Source organism: Zootoca vivipara, chromosome 9, assembly GCF_963506605.1.
Source record: "Zootoca vivipara chromosome 9, rZooViv1.1, whole genome shotgun sequence".
Lineage (NCBI taxonomy): Eukaryota > Metazoa > Chordata > Lepidosauria > Squamata > Lacertidae > Zootoca > Zootoca vivipara.
Window position 1 is genome coordinate 29779213 of NC_083284.1, and position 18571 is coordinate 29797783.

Genomic DNA, 18571 nt, shown 5'->3' on the forward strand with positions numbered 1-18571 from the left:
TAAGAATGCAGAGCTATTCTCCATATGAACTAAAATAATCCCAGTGAGACCATAACTAAGAGGAAGTGCAAACCACCCTCAATAAATACCACAGTTGCATAGGATTCTAAGTTTCCAACAGCTGAGCCTTTTAATTGGAGGGTGGGTACCTCAGCTGAAATGTGGGCCCATGTGAGAATAGAAAGCAAATTTAAGGAAAGAATTGCCTTTATGGCCTATCAGAGGCGGCTGCCCTGGTTCTTGCATATCTAGCTGAGCAAGAAAATGTCCCAACATATTAGCTTAGGATTTGTGGTACTTTGTTTTGTGCTGTTCTTTGTTTTGCATTTTATACACATCAGAAGCACAGAAGAATGGAGACTTGTTTCCCAGAAATGAAAATTCAGATGCATACCACCTCCAATGTAAAATAGCTAAAAAACCATTGACAGTCGTATCCTCCATGAATTTGTCTAATTTCCTTTTAAGGCTCTCCAAATTGGTGCCCATCTCTACATATTGTGGTGGCAAATTCCACAGTTAACTATGCAATGAATGCACATAAAATATAATAATATTATAATATATAGTAATTATTTTATATAAAATGTTTCCTTTTGTCTGTCCTGAATCTTTTAAGATTCAGCTTCATTGGATGTTCCTGAGTTCTAGAATTATGAGAGAGGGAGAAAAACTCCTCTATCCACTTTTTCCACACCATGCATAGTTTTATCTACCTCTATCATGTCTCTTCTTGCTTGCCTTTCCTCTGAACTAAAAAGCCCAAATGTTGTAACCTTTCTTCATAGGGGACTTGCTCCATCCCCTCGATCATTTTGGTTGTCCTTTTCTGAACCCTTTCCCCAGCTCTACAATACCTTCTTTGAGGTGAAGTGGCCAGAACTGCACATGGTATTCCAAGTGTGGCCTCACTATACATTTCTATAAGGGCATTATTATATTGGGAGTTCTGTTCTCAATTCCAATTCAGGCTGCTGTTAAAGGTATGGAAGCAGGCCAGTAAAGCATGGCAATTCTAGCAAGATGTGGGGAGAAGGATGCTGGGTTGAGAAGCTGAAGTACCTACTCCTCCTCCCCCTGACCCAAGTAAATTGGGTGGGTCCTTTGCGGGGAGGGAAGTGGCAGCAGCTGTTTCAATCAACTGAGTGTTTGGAACATACTTATTATGCACTCGGATCATGTGCAAAGCAACACATTTGTGTGTGTGCATGCACAAGGGATCCAGCCTCTTTGCAGTGAGCATAGGGATGCCCATATGGCACCCATATGAATGAGTTGGGGCATTGGAAGACAACATTCTGTGATTTCCTGTACCAGATATCTAGCTGAGCGTGAACATATTACAGAGAGCATAGCCTCAAAGCAGCAGCTAGGGAATAAACAAAGTTCTTCTTTTGCTTGATTCCTTGATAGAGGAGCCCTCTGTGCTATTGCAAATAGGCACATCCAGTGCCTTTTTTAGAGAGAGAGAAAAGTGTCAGTACTCACTATGAAGTTGTTACAATAAGTGCCACACTTTTAATATTTGAAAAAGGGTACCAGGGTACCTACCATTGAGTAACCCCAGAAAAAAGCACTGTCACATCTATAGAGTAGAAATTCAATTCTGAACAAATACCTTCCCTCATATCAGTAGCTGCTAAGCTTGTGTTCTTTGGGAACATGCAAATACAACTTAGCTGTAATTTTATGAATGTATGTTAAGTTGAGGCATGGGCCTGCTAGATCAATGGAAAACAGTGGGAAGATTGAAAAAGCGAAGACCATGCCAACACAGTGACATTGGCATGGAAGCAACAGCATCAGTCCCCTGCCCCACATGGCATCGCTGACCACACCATGCTGCTAGTATGATAACTGGTTGGGCCTCAGTGTGAGGCAAAGTTTACTTGGTTGCCAGGCAAACATTTAGCTTGGTAGAAAATGCCACTTAGCTTGCCAGCCACAGTTAGGTGTTTGTGTCATGCCGTGAAAAGCAATCAAAAGTAGGGGATTGGTCTTGTAGCTGCTGTAACCTGAAAACCGAACACTTTTGCTTGGGGTTTTCTCTATCAAAATTTACCAGAGCTAAGGGGCCTTCTGCTAAAGGGATGCAGCAAATGAAAAGCGACTGGTTCCAAAAATACAGCCAGGCGAAGGGTCTCAAACCCTTGGTGAGTTTGGGACTTCCTTTGCATGCGGAGACAGGATCCCGCAATTAAGTGGACAAGACCAATAATGGGCCAAATGGCCAAGAAGGCAGTTGCACCCACTATTGGTCTCGTCTGCTCAAACTGTCAAGAAGGCAGTTTCTGCATGTGCTGCAAAAGTGACAGAAAGTGAGGGGCAGATGGGGCTCATCAAACATGGGACAAAAAAATAAATAAACAGAACAAATAGGGTTTGGGGAAGAAGCATTGATTGGAAGCAAAGTAGTATGGCTGCCTTGAAACCTTTGCTGGCACAAACAGCGTTGCCATCATGAGCACAAATCATCATGAATGCACAACAAACAAGACTTCTGGAAGGGTCTCCAAGTTAGGCATTTAACCTCTACATTTTTTTTTACATTTAGATCTAAATGTATTTCTATCGTGTACATTACGCATAAAAAGAACAGAACAGGGATATATGTTCAGTTTCCCTAACTGCAATAATGCAACCGCTTCACACATGCTATGCCATTCTTCTGTTGCAATAGTTATCTTTAATTTGTTTCTTTCTGCCTGCTACTGCTTTTAATTGCACTGTTTTGTCTCTCATTTCCTCTTATCGGGTCCTGGTGCTCTGAAAAGCAGTTACCAAACAAGCAGCTAGCCAAAATCTTTTCACTTTGCAGATAACAGCTAAGGAGCAAGGAACTGGTAAGTGTCTAACAATCATGAATAGTTTCATTCTTTGATTAGCTTGGTATTCCCATATCCTCCCGTATCTTTGCAAAAGCTCAACTTCCTGTATGTATGTGTATGTGTGGTAAGAAAAGGAGAGAGAAATCTCTGGAGAATTTCAGTTCTCATAAGAAGCATCAACATTTCACACAGGACCAAGAAAATCTCCACATTCTCTAATTTAAAAGGGAAAACAAAACCCATTATAAACAGAAATAACAAAACATGCCACCGGGGAAAAGAAGATGGCAGGAGCCCATTAAGTAAATAGCAAACACCAGAAACAATGTGAAAATAAATATAAATACCCAAAGCAGGTTGCATGGGAATGTTTTATGGGCATGAGTTTTCTTTCTGCTTCTTCCATAGCACCAGAATATTTCTGACTGAATCTCACGATGCAGTTGACTTTCCCCTGTTTTCTTCTATTTCAGAGATTCTGCTGTTGTTTTCAGTTATCACAACAAAAGTGCTACCACCTGATATTATAGGTTGGGGATTATATGAATCTCAACCCATGTCAAAGATAGCCCCTGTATGCATAGGAAGTTACATTTCAGGATGTAAAGTTTCAGCCTTGACTTCTCCCTGCTTTGTTAATTTTATATGTGTAGGGCTTTGTTATTGTGATGAAGCATTTCTGCATGAAATACACCTTTGAAATGGTAGAGTCCAGGTACATGAAGTGTTTGGCTCTAACTGGCTTACAGAAGCAAATGGATCACCATGGACTCTGGAACAGTTGTTGGATTCCAAAGGTGGTAATGATTAGCAATTACATTTCACACATCATCATTGCCATTATTAACCATACATCAGGGTTAGGCAACATGGTGCCCTCCAGATGTTGGCCTACAACTCCCATCAGCCCCAGCTAACATTGTCTATGCCTGCCAAACATCTGGTCACTGAATTTTTTGGAGGTATCACAAAAGCATGCACCAGTTCTTACTGTATATTAAGAGCCTTCCCTCGATTATCCTGAAACACTGAGAGAAGAAGTGAATGAAAGTCACATGTCTCCTCTACGTTTTGCAATAATGATCATGTGCATTTAAACTCTTGAGAAATAGGATTAAAGTTCATGGGATTGTCAGAAAGCTGTCAGCAGGCTTTCACCACACTTCCTGTGCTGAGGATCTTGAGATTCTCATGGGGGTCAGTGTATGCATGCACCTTTAAGTTACTCTAACTTTTTAAAATAAGCTCCAATTGTTTTCTGTTTGTTCTGCTTTATCTGGACACATGCTGAAGCTGTGTTGTTATGCTGGACATGTCTTTCTGGCAAACCTCAGACTAACATTTTCCAGGTGCTCTGAGTACATCAGCCAAAAAGATATCTTTTGAGTGAAATTCAGTGCATGATAATGAACAGGCTGTGGCCAAGCGGGTCAGTTGGGTACTGTGTGCCTTCTGGAAAACATTTCAGCTTGCTAACTTCTAGGGATAATTCACGTGAAAGTATCAGTTATAGTTATAAAATAAATCCAGTTGACAAACAAGAAGCAAGATGATGAAACTAGAGATAAGACAACTGAATAGTCAAAAGGGACTCCACGCCCCCAATTAAGACCCAGTTAGGATGTAATATTAGAAGTTGTCACTGGGTCAAATACCGTATTTTTCTGTGTATGAGACCAGGTTTTTCCCCTAAAAAAATAATGTCAAAAATTAGGGGGCGTTTTATACATGGATACACCTACCCCCATTTTCTTAAATCTGAGTCCACAAAAACAGGGGGCATCTTATACATGGGGGTGTCTTATAGATGGAAAAATACGGTAGGTGCTTTGAACAACTGAGGTGACAGGGAAGTAATTAGCTTATTGCCCCAAATATTCAACCAAGCATCATTGATAGCAAAGGGATACCCCTACTGGCACTTCACTCCTTTCATTGGTTGAGCAGATTGTGCTACAGCAGTCAATTGGAAATAATTATACTTCTACTAACACACAGTTGTATGATTAACGAAGGGACACAGCTCATAAGAATAGCCCTACTACATCAGGCCAGTGGTCCATCATGCCCAGCATCCAGTTCTCACAGTGGCCAAATCAGGTCCCCCCTGCAAGAGAGGGCACATGTTGAGGTGGGTCCTGGCAATCAGGCCTAGGTGTTGGGGCGGGGACTATTGGAGCAGCCACAACACCCAGGGGCGTAGGGAGATGCCGCGACCCCCGGGGCAGCAAATTGCCATGCATCAGGGGCGCGGCGTTGCTACGTAACAACGCATGCGTCGTTACCTAGCATCGGATCCAGTGTGTGCGCAGTCAGCATGGGGTGCTGACTGCACATTGCGCCCCCCCCCCGGGCTATTGCAGGGATGACCAGAGTTGAGTTGATACTGCACTTTTGCGACACTGTAGAAAAAGAAATGTGGAAATCAGCATGAAATAACCAGAATTTGGGCACCTCAGGAATCTCTACTTTAGAATGAGGAATCTGTGGCTTTCTGGATACCACTGGACTTCAACTGCAGACCCTCCAAGTGTCCCTATTTTTCAGGGATGTCATTGATTTACAGAAGCTGTCCTGGTTTCTGATTTGATCCTGGAATGTCCCACTTTTCCTTAGGCTGTCCCTATTTTCACTGGAGAAATGTTGAAGGGTATGGAGTTATCCAACCCTTGAGCCGTCTGAAGGCAATCCTGTACAGGGAAGTTTTAATGTTTACCGTTTTATCATGTTTTTATATATACTGGAAGCTGCCCAGAGTGGCTGGGGCAACCCAGTAAGACAGGCATCCCCAAACCTCGGCCCTCCAGATGTTTTGGACTGCAATCCCGACCATTGGTCCTGTTAGCTAAGGATCATGGGAGCTGTAGGCCAAAACATGTGGAGGGCCACAGTTTGGGGATGCCTACGGTAAGATGTGTGTGGTATAAACAGTAAAATTATCATATGGAATGGGGCGTCCCTATTTTCATCGGAGAAATGTTGGAGGGTATGCAACTGGGCTACATCAGGCCCAACCATTGGCCATGTTGGTGTCTGATGGGAGTTGGAGCAATATATGGAAAACCACAGGTTGCACGGTACATGCACATTCTTATGATCACTTGTATGCATATACATATACCATGAACATATATGTACAATGGAACATTTATATACGGAGAGAGAGATTTTAGGTGTGCTTAATTTACCTAATTTATACAAGTTATATAATTTATCTTTTTCTTGTGAAGAACTTGAGTGACCTTGGAAAAGACTTTTTTATTTTTATTTTTAAAAAGTATGCACACAATTCTGTTTGTTTGGTCATATATACATATGCTGAAGGTATTAACAAAGGCATTCAAAGTCCCTCCCTACAAGAGATTATTTTTGGCAGGTTTGTTGATCACACTCTTATGCTTGAGGGGAAACAATGCAAGCGATATAGCTAACTATAGAACATGAAAAATAAAATATGTTTAAACAATAAATGAAACTTAATCTATCCTGAAACAACAGGTGTAATCTGGTTAGTTTACATTGTATGACCATTTGAGCAAAAAAAACCTTGATGGAAGTCCCTGAAGGCATGCCTCAACATGAAAGGAATGCCATGTACATTTCGCACATTTGGAGTTAACCTGCAAAAGCATGATCAGGTTAGAAACCTGCACCTTTTCTTCTTTTCTCTTAAAGATCTCTCGGAAAATTGCCGTAAGGGGGTGGGGAGAAGGTGGCGAGAGCATACATAAGGAAAACGGAATGTAATCGTTGGGAGGGAAATAAACAATCTCTGATGTTCAGAAAAAGGAAATTAACAAAATGGTTTATAGGCAGAAATTACCTAGGATCCTCGAGATCTAAAGAAACCACAAAAATGAGAAGACAAATAGATACAATCTTGAAAATGAAGCATAAGGTATCAGCTATCTGAAAGTGCAGTTGTTGCAGATTATATGTAGCATCCAGCATGGTGCCAAATCCTTTGATGAAACCAGCTCTCCTTTTGCAAACAAATGAGGTGGTGACTAGTCCCCATTAATCTTCCTTAAGTATCATAGTAAGACCATAGTAAGATCTGTGCCTAGAGACTTTGGAAAGTACACCCTGCGCATCAGTAATGTACGTATTCTTTCAGCTGTATTATATCAGTAAATACCAGAATAGTCAGAGACACAGAGTACACATTATTGCACCCATTTCACAGTAAACAACACCCGCCAGTGCCAGGTTGCCAATATGCCCATCATCATGCCCGTAGTCACTGGAGTTTTCATCCTTATCAATGTTATTGCGATTGTGCTTCAATGGCGGTTGGGTTTTTCTGTTGGTTGGGGAAATAGCAGGTATTATGACTAATAATTCACTCCTAGGCACAGTTGCTGGGGAGTAAGTCTCACTGAAGTCAGCGAGACAAGCTACCAAAGAGCCACACATCTGGTCAGGCTTTAAGTTTCAAAACAAGTGAGCCTTTATCCAACTTTGCATAGCACTTGAAACAGACAAAATGGAAAAGAATGAGTATGTTTTATGAAATTATATAAAGAGCAGTGGAGAAGATGGAGGAACTCTCTGGGAGTGACTAGAAAAGGTTCTAGGAACAGGACTGGGTCTAGCAGGTCTAAATCCTTTCTAGGACTTGCCATTCCCAGCTTTGAGACTTGGTCCTGATATTACGCAATTCTATGTAAGTATGGTATATTTAGAATCAGAAGGTAATTTCTCCCAGGTACAAGCATGTAATGGTGGCCTAAATTCACAGTGGTGGTGAGAAATCCTCCAGCCTGTAGGCCAAGTCTCTCCATTTGACCTGCAAGACCACAGCTGTTGGTTTTTTTTAAAAAAATTCATAAGAAATCAATAAAAGGAATTGAAGCGCAAACATAACAAAAAAAGATAACAAAGAATAAAAAATGGAAACTTTAAAATGCCACAGCATGCCCTGGAAGGACAAAAGTACAGCACAGCTCCAAAGGAATAGTAAAATATTGACTCATACAAGCATTTCCACTACAAATAACAAAGTTATGTAAAAATGAAAGTATTATTCACCTGTGAGTTCCATCGCTATTGAAAATAAACGTTCTATAAAGTCTTAGATGAGCCAGATATTTGCATATACTGAGCGACACCGAGTGACCGTGTGCTTCAAAAGTTTAATAATAAATGAAACCAAGTTCTGCCCTGTAAATATCTTCAGTTTATATCATTTCAAGGAGGGAAATTTGCCAACCCCCATGTGCCAACAGGGAAGGGGAGTAATTCAATTCAGTTCGCATTTTAATGCGAACCTACCTAATTCACCACAGAGCCTAGGGCTTCCCGATCAGAAGGTTGGCGGTTCAAATCTCGATGACAGGGTGCGCTCCCGTTGCTCAGTTCCTGCTCCTGCCAACCTAGCAGTTCGAAAGCACGTCAAGTGCAAGTAGATAAATAGGTACCGCCACAGCGGGAAGGTAAACAGTGTTTCTGTGTGCTGCTCTGGTTCGCCAGAATTGGCTTTGTCATGCTGGCCACATGACCTGGAAGCGCCCTCAGCCAATAACGCGAGATGAGCGCTGCAACCCCAGAGTCGGTCACAACTGAACCTAATCGTCAGGGGTCCTTTTTTTACCTAATTCACACTTCCTGAAATACAGGAACTGAACCACAGCTATCCTTTGAAATTCCACTTTTCTAAATTGTGCTATGCTGGCCTCCAACCAAAATAATGTGTACAAAAAATGGATATAACGTGTTTTTAATGTTTCATTTTACACTGTTGACCTACCATGGGACCTTCGGGGGAAGGGCAGGATATTATTATTATTATTATTATTATTATTATTATTATTATTATTGTTATTATTATACACTATGGTGAAGATAATTGCTTACAAAAACATGTATACCATACAAACTTGCACAAAAAATGGCTCATTTGATCATCAGCCAATGTGTATTTTATTTGTAGAGAGTTGCTCTCTCTATCTGCTTTTATCTAGAATATAGGAACTAGAGATAAAACCTTTGCGCATGAAAATACTTCCAAAGAGACTTCCTGTGAAGAATTCCTTCTCAAAGAAACAAATCCTTCCTATTGCAAGTAGATCATCTCATTTCAGGTATATGTAATTTCTAACTAGCAGCAAATCTGTTAAACTGTGGTTTTGATGTACAACATAACTAACACCTTCCATGTAAAAGGTCCCAGGAGTGGCTATTGGTATATCCAATTATGGTAGGGTGGAGAGTCCATTCATTCCAAGGGCCACATTGCAAATTCCTTAGCCTTCACTGGTGAGTGGGCAAAAAGTGGGTAGGCAAAGAACCACCAAACCACCATCCACAAAAAGAAGCAACAAAGAGGGTGGGAAGCATGCAGTTATTTCTCCCCTGCCCATTGTCACAAACACATATACAGTGGTACCTCGGTTTTTGAGCATCTCGGAAGCCGAACATTTCGGTTTTCCAATGTCGAAAACCTGGAAGTAATTGCTTCTGTTTTCGAATGCACCTCGGAAGTTGAATGGTTTCTGCTGAGGTTTTTTTTTTTCCAATTTTCTCAATGGAAATTGCAAACAACCCTTTGTGTCTTGATTTTTGAATGTTTTGGTCTTCTGGAACAGATTATGTTTGAAAACTGAGGTACCATTGCATATCAAACACCATGTGCACAGCTTTCTCTCTCTCTCTCTCTCTCTCTCTCTCTCTCTCTCTCTCTCTCTCTCTCTCTTCCCAGCCCTCTTCATTCCAGGACTGGGGTGGGGTTCGCTGTAAAGACCTCTCTGCCTAACTCTTTGGAGATCTAAAGGCGATGGGCAGGTAGGGACGAGTGAATCTGGTTTGTCTCCATTTCTCATTTTCCAACCCTAAATTCAGCTCTCCACATTTGTGCCAAAAGATTTGTGAAGCTTTTTAAGAAAAGAGTCCTCTGCATCAGAGTGCACATTCCTTCTAATATTCAATAGCAAAATCAACGGCATGTATGAATCCAGTCCCAAAACTTTGTGGTGGTGATGTGAAGAATTGTGGCTAGCTGTCTAAATGTGTTACTATTGAAACCGTGTAGATGGGAACAATTAGCACCTACTCATGTGAAGCGAGTATTTAGACACATACTGAGATCGTGGCCCTGGATCAGCTTTGGGCCAAGTACCACAATGTTCTCTTACTCCAGTGGAAATGATTATTCTAAAACTTGGGTGCCTAATATGGGGAAAGGTAGCTTTAAAAATATGTGGTGTAAAAGGAATGGCGATGTTTTGAACCGATTTCATTGAGTGTGAAGCTGTGAGAAGATTCTGTTTCTTCATGCATTTGCAGTGCAGATTTTTTTCCACCCTGCCAGGGATTTGATATTTCCAGTTGTTACTTCTTCTGCTTTGTCGAAAGGCGTGAAAGTTACAAGTCTGAAGCTCAGGCGCTTTTTAGCAAATTGCTTTTGGCTTGTAAAACAGACTCATAAAAAAGCATCTGCAATTTAACCAACAAGAGATTTCCACTCCTTGTTGGCCAAGACTGAACTTGGATGTCAGAAGCTGATCTGTTTCACACACACACACACACACACACACACACACACACACACACACACACACACCAGTGCTAGCTTCTACACATGGATTTTTAATTAAGGTTGAGCTTGGGTGGGAGGTTTCAGGGGAGTTGGTCTTGTGTCTTCCCTACCTCATCATGAATTATCTAATTATGCCTTTGCTGTCTACTCTAGGCATTGTTTCAGTATCTCCTGCCACTCTGCCTGTACCAGTGGCCAGGCCCTCTGCCAATGCTCCTGGCTTGGCTAACACCTCTATTACCACTTCCCTGTGGAGATGTGCACCTGTCGCCTGTGTAAATCTGGCACAGCTAAACAAACACGCTATTACCCTTTCCCCGCTTCCAAATAAAGCATTATTGAATAAAGCAAGTTATATATGAATACAGACAACTAGGAAAGATCCTTCCCCAAGGACCACTTCTCACAACATGCACATTAACCCCAACATGAATACTGGGTTTATAATAATAGAAATTATGTGTCTATTGCATCATAAGAACATTTTATAAAGAATATCCAGTACAGTATAGCTAGAAATTAGAAGAATATAGCTGGACTCTGAAGTCAAAAAAACCCGTCGACTTATTGATATAAGTGCATATGGTGCTGATGTCCTGTTGGGATTTTCCAATTTTGCTATGTGATCAACCAAGTCAAACCAAATAACGTGTATTTTTTAAGATTGTCCCCTATATAGTCATGCTGGTATATGAGCCAACTCCTAGGGGCCTGTCGTAGTCTCATTGCTGAGCAACAACATGCAGGGCTCAGTGGAGTAGGAAGCCAGCCAGCCAGAACAGTCTCTGAGGTGTACTTGCCTGCAAGCAGAGTCAACATCCAAAATCAGGTCCAGTCCTAGGGTCCTGCAAACAGCAATCCGTGGGGTCAGACTGTCCAGGGAATCCAATGATCATGGGGTCAAGACGAGCAAGAAGCAGCAAGGTAGGCCCAGGAACTACAAGTATTGTCACCAGCATTTGCCTGCTGCTGGAAGCTCTGCTTCAGAAGGCTGAAGCTAGCTGGTTCTCATCAGCACCTTCTCTTCTGAGTCCTTGAAGGCTGATCAGCTGCAGGTGGAGACACTCTGCCTTCTCCCCCTTCAGGCTGCTGTTCAGCAGGTGAAACTGACTCCTGGCCCATGACAGGGCTGAGGGCACTTCACCCCCCCTTCAAATAATTGTGGGGGCCAGGTCCCCCTAAAGTTGATGGGACATTGATTATGCAGGGCAAGGCTTACCTGCCCCTCCATAGTTTATTCAAGTTGGCTCCGCTGTGCGCTGGCATTACCTTTCATATGGTAGCTGTTTTATGTAACATGTTTATATGTGCATGAGGAGGGTGCAACAGTCATGCCACTTGGGACTGGTGTAGCTCCCGCAGAAGTGGGGGCTCGGCAGATATGGTGCGCTCCATTTGTTTTACGTCCCTTGCCCCCCCACCACGCTCCACTACTGGATACAAATGTAATAAATAAATAAATAAATAAATAAATAAATAAATTTCCTTATACTTGGCTTTTAGCAAGAAAGAAAGTCTTGAAAGAGAATAATAATAATAATAATAATAATCTATTTATTTCTACCCTGCCCATCTGGCTGGGTTTCCCCAGCCACTCTGGGCAGCTTTCAACAGAACATTAAAAACAGAATAAAACTTCAAACATTAAAATTTTCACTAAACAGATGTCTTCTAAAAGTTGGATTGTTGTTTATTTCCCAGTAGTACAGTGGTACCTCCGGTTGCGGGCAGGATCCATTCCAGAGCTCCGGTCGGATCCCAAGGTTTCCGCAACCGGAGGGACCATTTCTGTGCATGCGTGTGGTGCGGAAGGGCGCTTCTGCGCATGCACACACAGTGAAACACTTCCGGGCTTGCGACTTTCTCATCCTGAAGTTTATGTTACCCAAGGGTAACGTAAGATGAGATGCTACTGTAGTCCTAATTTAAATATGGATTTGCTAATAACCTTGTGTTGATAGTCCTGATGGGCAGCACAATCCTAAATCTGCTTAGTCAGTAGTAAATCCCAGCTGTGTTCAATGGGGTTTACTCTCCATCAAGAGTAGTCAGCACCGCATCTTGATTCAGTCTTGCATCTGAATTGCCTGTAGTGACGAATGAATGGGAGAGATGGGAACTTCAGTCACGTCGAAGCCTTCTTAGAAACCCATGCATGAATCATTGGAGAAACAATTCAATGACCACAGGGACAGAGGACCGGGGGGGGGATTTTAATGGGGCACAACTGGAAAGCACAGAATGTGTACTTAGTGATTTTTCAAGTGCATCCAGCCTCATTGTAAATGCCTGAGCTGTGAAGAGCAAATCAAAGAGTAGCCAAGCAAATGTTACACTCATGAAAATGCTGGGTGGCTTCTTCTGTGACTAGAATTTGGGGACAAAGAATTTGGGGACTAATAATTATCTGAAAATAAATAAATGAGTAATCTAATGCTTATAATAATGGAGACACAGTCGCAGTAGAAAACAGGTATCCATGAAATCAGAAGCTTCTGCAGCTGGAACGCATTATGAAAATGCAACATACTTCTTGGATTTTCAGGCCCAATTTAGTCAAGGTTGGTTGGCAAGGGGTTGGCACATTTTGATACATTTAGTTTCATATATGTTGGTGGGTGTGGAACTCAGAAAATAGGGGCAACAGCACACACTCCAAATGAACCTACTTAAGAAATATCTCACACCATGTGGAGAAACAAGTTGGGTCAGCAATCATAGGAACCAGTGCTTGAATGAGGATCACATTTGCCCTCTCCAGCCTTGGTTGTTACCAGGAAATCTGAAGGTCCCATGGGCATAGCCAGAGGGGGCAGGGGGGTGCATCTGCCCCTATCAAGTAAAACAATAGAAATAACTAACTGACCAATCATGTCAGTTCTGCCCCCCCCCAACAATAGCCCTGCCCCCACACCAAGTCCTGCCTCCCCTCACAAAAAAATGCCCATGGAAGGTCCCCCTCACATAAATTGTTTACCAGCTGCTTTTCACCCCTTCAGCTATCCTCTGCTTTGTTGCTATTTCTCTTCCCCCTCTATTCTTCACCTTTTCTGTTTTCTTACCACAGTGGCCACATGAAGCCACTAAGCACTACTTTATGTTCTCAAAAGACGACGATGTACATTCAAATGCCATATAGATCTACAACATGGGTGTGCAAATCAGGGGTCCACAGACCAGTGGTGGGTTGGCCAGAGCCAAAAGTGACTGGACTAATAGCGTGGTATACAAGTCCAATAAATAAAAGTATATAAATAATAAATAAAATGTGATTTTTGCAACTGTGCAGTAGGTTATATTCCACCCATGATAGTCATAGGATTCCACACACACACAGTTCAATAATTGTCACAGTTCAATAATACATTCCCACCAGGCAAAAACACTTAAGGAGTACGTGGAGGTGGACCTATGAGTTGTCTGGCCTGGTAAGAGTCTTGAGGGCCAGACAGAAATTCTTGGAGAGTTATGGGCTTCCTACCACTGGTCTATGGAACGCGGGTGGCGCTGTGGTCTAAACCACAGAGCCTAGGGCTTGCCAATCAGAAGGTCAGCGGTTCGAATCCCTGCAATGGGGTGAGCTCCCGTTGCTTGGTCCCTGCTCCTGCCCAGTTCGAAAGCATGTCAAGTGCAAGTAGATAAATAGGTACTGTTCCAGCGGGAAGTTAAACGGTGTTTCTGTGCACTGCTCTGGTTCGCCAGAAGCAGCTTTGTCATGCTGGCCACATGACCTGGAAGCTGTACGCCGGCTCCCTTGGCCAGTAAAGCACTGCAACCCCAGAGTCGTCCACGACTGGACCTAACGGTCAAGGGTCCCTTTACCTTTATCCAGGAAACAGTGTTTGGGCTTCCCCACTGTTAGGGATGGGAGAGAAATTTGAATCAGCATAAGAAGGAAGCGAAGCATATGACAGGTGTAGTTCCAAATATTCCAGGCTTGAGCAGGTGTTTGTTAAGGGAAAGCTTCACTCCCATATAGGAAATAAAAGAGTACCAAACCATATAAAACCAGAGTCTGGTGTTGAATATCCCTGCCTGAATTTCAGATTATGCTATTCATGGTCCCCACATCTCCATAATCACAGTGTTCCATATCTGATGAAGGATTGGCTAGAAATTGAAATAATGAAATAAGTAATAAAATAAACACATGCAACCATTATTTTTTTACTGCCTCCCCATTGGCTCAGGCAAACATCACATTTAATATAATCACATTTAAACCATCCAACATCTTTTCATATTTTCCATTTTGGGAGGCATTTTCTCTCACTTTACTTCTTATTGTTAAAATCTCTCTTCTCCAAGTCAGCTACAATATAATTTAACTGCTTGGTTTGATTTAACTGTTGTATGTTTACCTATTAGGATTAAAATAGGCAAAAATCCTATTACTGTTAATGAAGTCCTCTCCTGGAACAAAAGTAAACATTCTGCCTGTTAAGCCATGCAGTCATTGGTTAGCACTGAAAGGTAATTTAGGATCTATGATGACAGATGTGCTGTACCATGAACTCTTATTGACCTCGCAATAGTGTGTGCAGTGGCTACAAGCTTGGGCCAGATTCTCTGCTCTGTCCTTTTATGATCCGTAGCTTACAAAGCCTTGCCTGGTTCAGCCAGGGGCTATTGAACTACCGAATTTACTGTCTCCATGTGAAATTATACAGCGCACTGCAGTACTGTATTTTGTTCCTGACATGTTTATGGGATAGCAATCTTTTGAGTGTGATTGGAGTTGTATCCTTAGGTAAGTCTGAAGCTGTTGCCATACCCAGCTTTATTATTAAATCTAAATCTACACCCAATGCTGCTCTGCCTGTGATGTACACACACACACACACACACACACAGAGAGAGAGAGAGAGAGAGAGAGAGAGAGAGAGAGAGCTTCTAAGTCCTCAAAAGTCATTCTGCAGTTGGTCTTAAAATCAAGTACCCAGAGAGGGAGAATCTGTTCACAGGGCTGTATCCAATGGTGTCCTACCCACTGACAGGAGGTTCTTCGACGCAGCAAAGGCTTTCATCAGTGAAATGGGGGAAGGAAGCAGTTTTTGTTAGCAGCCATGTCCCCCCTCCCCAAACCTCCCCTGCAGATCTCCAAAACCTGTTGCGGAGAGTCAAAGACCCTCCAGAATAGTATGGGAGGTGGCTCAGAGGATTAAAGCGGGGAGGGGAAATTGGCACCCTCCCCCGCCTCCCTGTTCAGCTGATGGAACATTCCATTGGATCAAAGAGCCTTTCATGGAAGGTGGCTGCTGGTTTGAGATTCACCTAACTTGAGACTGAGATAGCTTTTTCCCTACCGCCTCCTCAATTACTGTATCTCCATTACTGTGCCCAGCGATGGGATCTTGGATGAGGGTAAACAGTTGGAGTGTGAGATGCCTCCTGAGGAGATGCGGATAGACCTGCATGCTCTGCAGATTGCGATTTTTTGGGGCGATGAAAAAGTTATGGCAAATTTGCACTGGAAAATGTGGGATAACAACCGCTTGGTGCAACGTCATACAACCTCCCTGCAAACAAATCATTACGAAATATAATAAATATAATATCTAATAAATAGTGTACATCCTCTAAGCTCCCTGCAAACTTTGTGCGAACCAAGCTATATGAATGCTCAATAAATTGGTTGTCTGGAAGCAGCCTCAGCCTTCCCACCCTTCCAGTCCAAATACATATCTTTAAAGAACATGGTTTCTCCCAAAGAATCTTGGGAACAGGCATTTTCTTCCCATGGAGCTACAGTTCTCCTCCTTTGCCAATATGTTCTTCATTTTCTTTTCATTAATTAGACTTTTTAGTCGCTTGTCACCCAAAGGTCTCCAAGAGCAAAAAAGATATATAGCACATAATACCTTAGAGAAAATAGTGGGGGAATCTTTTAATACTTCATAGAACATAATATCCATTAAAAATACTCAAATGATAAACAAAGCAAAAACCAGACCCATTAATTAACAAATAAACAAAACCTCAACCTTACCCTGTCCCCCATTAGACCTCTGGCCAATAACTGGGGGCCAGAGGTGCTCCCCATCAGCCCCAGGGCAATTGTCATTTGTAGCTGAGTCTTACTTGTGCTGGACGGGGGGTGGAGCCTCCCCATGCCCACAGCCAGCTGTTTCTTCTTTGGCTGAGTGACAAGGCCAAGGTGGTTCTCCCCCTTGCAGTTGGTTTCTCCTGCCTGCAGCTTCCCAGTGGATCTTGGTCCCTCAGCTGATGACAGAAGTCCCAATCCCAGGAAAACTGAAGTAACACCCGTAAAATTGGCTAAGATATATAAACTAAAAACCAACCTCTGCTGGAGGTGTAATAAAGAACCAGGAACATTTCTACACATGTGGTGGACATGTGAAGAAATTTCAAAATTTTGGATAGTTGTACATAAGGAAATGAAGAAAATGATGAAAAAATCAATAATAAAAAAATGCAGAGATGTACCTGTTAGGTTTGATAAATGAAGAAATACCAAAAGGAAATAAAAACTTTTTTTTATATGCCAGCACAGCAGCAAGGATGGTAATTGCAACCAATTGGAAAACATCAAAGGTACCAACAAAGGAGGACTGGATTTCTAAATTTAGTGAATATTTATTAATGGCAAAGTTAACAGCAGCAGTAAGAAATCAATCAAAACAAAAATGGAAAAACAAATGGAAATGCTATGAGGATTATATGAAGAAACATTACTCAAAAGATGACATGCTAACATGCTTAGAATAAGAGATGTGAAGGAAAATAAAAAGAAATAGAATTAGAAAAAAATTGAATATAGTATTGTACAGAAAACAGAATGCACAAATGGTAACAAAGATATAACAGAAGTCGGAAAAGTGAAAGGGGGGGAGTCGAGAGGTGGGAAAGGGGAAAGGGGGACGGGAAATTGAGATGGGAAAAATGATGTAATGAATTGAAATGTACTTTTCTTTTTCTGTTATCTTCGTTATTTCTTTTTTGTTGGTGGTGATATTGCAGAAATGGAATTGTAGTGAATGTATTGATGGTACAAATTGCAATAAAAGGTTAAAAAAAAGTAAGAAAGAAAGAAAGAAAGAAAGAAAGAAAGAAAGAAAGAAAACTGAAGTATGGAAAGGAGTCATGGCATGGACTATTCCCCGTGACCTTGGATTTGTTTTAGTGATCTGTGTAGGAAGAAGGCAGCCTGCAACAACTCTTTTTTTTTAAGATTTTAAAATAGATCTTTATTCAAATAATTACAAAGAAAAAACACAAAATCCAAGCACACAAAGAAACAAAAAAAAATGAAAATTACATTAAAGGTACAAAAAAAAGAAAAAAAAGACAAAAATCCAACAATATAAGAAAAATACATATTCCAACAAAAATCAACTCCTTAGTACACAAGCCCGAAATAAAGGGAAAAGAAAAAAGAGCTTATATACTCACTTTAATAATTAAAAAGCCCCTGAGGGAGACAAAGGAAGAAAGATAGAGAAGAAAAAGAAAGAAAAAAGAAAAGGGAAAAAAAAGAAAAAAAAGGAATATAAGCATTTAAAAAGTTTTTTCCTATTATTTGCAAAACGCGTCCCTAAATACATTATTTTTCCATTGCTGTATCTCTTCCTTCCATACAAATTCTAACAAAGTTTTAACGGTTTAATAAAGACTTATGTCAAATTCTCCTCTTGTAATTTGTTTATTCTAAGCACGTCACTAAATTGCATTCTAAATTCTCCTTCTCTAAATAATCCTGTACATATCTCCATTCCTCCCTGATTCTCTGCCTAGGTACTTCTCTAATTATAGCTGTCAATTTCGCCACCTTCAAATATTCAATTAATTTTTCATGCCAATCTTGAATTGTGGGTATTACATCTCCTTTCCATCTCATTGCCAATAGGATCCTAGCTGCGGCACAAGCATATAACATAATATTTACCCTATCTTTGGGTATGTTAGGGGGGATAAGATTTAACAAAAATATCTCGGGGCTTTTTTCAAACGTACATCTCAACAATTTTTTCAACTTTTCATAAATTTTATTCCAAAAGTCGGCTACCTCTGGGCATGTCCACCAGCAATGATAAAAGTTCCCAATTTTCTTTTTACATTTCCAACATTTGCCATCCCCTACTTTATAAACTTTTGCTATTTTTTCGGGCGTGACATACCACCTGTGGAACATTTTCATTATATTTTCTTTGATTGACATGCATGCTGTAAAATTAAAATCTATTCT